Raw genomic sequence first — 1,928 nt, 5'->3', positions numbered from 1 at the left:
CGAAGCAGTACAAATGCATGAGCATGCATTTTAACATTATAAATCCAATATATTGATGTGATTAGAAGACCTAGAATGTAACTATGACAAAATATAATAAAAATGCAACAAAATATAGCCAGTATTTGAAAATATGTGCAATAAATGTAAACAAATGTTAAAACCAGTACTTAACAAAATTCATACACAGAAACTTGATTGTAATTTTTGTTCAGCTAAGTGCAATGATGTATGATTCATGTTAATATCAAAATAAAACATGTATTTAAAATGTTATTAAGATTTCTAAAGCAAACATTATTGTGGTAAGGTATTTCACGTAATTTGCTAACTATAATTGTAATATTTCAGCATGTTAATTATTCTGGAAAGATTGTAACAAATTGTAAATCTAAATTATGTAACTTATTTTAGTAAACCAATTAACTTTTAATTATAAACTTCAACATTACTGTTGAAAACAATGAATGCTTTCATATTTCAAGTGTTACAACATATAAGGACCAGTGTCAACAGCCATGATATGGCTAGTATTGCCTCAGATCTTGTAAGGTCAGTGATTTGGCATATTTGTGATGTGAATAAACAAGTTCTTAAGTACATTTCCATTTTGGCCACATTATTTACTAGATTTGATTAAACTGATTAGTCGATCCTGATGTTAGGAAGAGCCCAAACTTCCTTTCATGTAGAGACACACTTCAATTATGAACTTCAAGAAACATTAACTTTGGTATCGAGTGCTAGAAGCCACAAAAGATGACTGTATTTTAAGCTGCACAAAATATTATATTGTATCACAGACTTTTTCCAAATTGAAGAATACACACACAAGGTTTGCTTATGTAAGAAAGCTCACTGAATTGCTGCTTATAGCAGGCTCAGGTTACTGACTGTGTAGTGATACCTCGTCAATCCACACTGGGGCCAATTTAGAAGGTAGCTGGAAGTTCAGAGGCATTGTCTTCTTGGTGGCTTCTCCGTAGTCAGTGTTAAAGCATTGGTTATATCTGGTGTTATAGCTACCTGGGGTGCTGTATCCTTACTCTGTTTGCCTTGGCAGGTATAGGTGTTGGTGATAGGTACTGTTTAGCTGGGCATCACTTGTGTTGAAATTTCTACCCTGATGATAGGTTTTTTCATTAAGAGAACGTAGGAAGGGGCAAAAAATGGGCAGCTTTATTGCCTTATATTCTTTATCGAATATTGGGCAATCTCAACTCCAGACTACATGGCTCCCAGAGCAGTTGACGCATATTGCTGGAGATTGGCAGTAAGTGCCATATTCGCAAGTTGCCTTCCCACATTTCCTGCAAGTCTCTTAACATCTGACACTATGTTGTTAGGCCAAATTGCTAGAATTTTTATCACCTCACAGTGTTAGGTATGTAAAGTTCAACCTCCAAGTCTGCAGAACCCTCCCATGATGCACTCTGGTAGTCATGGCAAACTGAAGGTCATTATGAAACTGGCAGTCTCCTCTATCTCCCCATTATTACTACGCATTCTTTGTACCAACATTGACTACTCCCCGTGACAACCAAACTTGTTTCAATTCTGAGATATCCATGTTCATAATATCTCAGCATGTGATCACACTCTCGCTGGAGTTAGAGCTGTGAATTTTAAAAACTATCCCTTATTCACTCAGTTGCTTAGAATTACTTAAAAGCTCCATCTGCTTTGATTTGTTAGTTTCAACCAGCAAGCCCTTCCAAGCCTTTAATACAGAAAGGGGTCACATTTTCATAAATCCCTTCCTTCCTCACTAGAAACAGATTCAGATTTATGACCTCTTGAGCCCTGTTACTAAATACAATCAGATCATCAGGAGGATTAACCTCACTCAGTCTTTTGGAAGAGAAAGTGTGTGAACACTCCCAGGCAGTACACCTATTGTGTTGGGGGTGATTTTGTGTAATTTTTAT

Source organism: Schistocerca piceifrons, chromosome 8, assembly GCF_021461385.2.
Source record: "Schistocerca piceifrons isolate TAMUIC-IGC-003096 chromosome 8, iqSchPice1.1, whole genome shotgun sequence".
NCBI lineage: Eukaryota > Metazoa > Arthropoda > Insecta > Orthoptera > Acrididae > Schistocerca > Schistocerca piceifrons.
Note: the sequence above shows the minus strand (reverse complement) of the source record.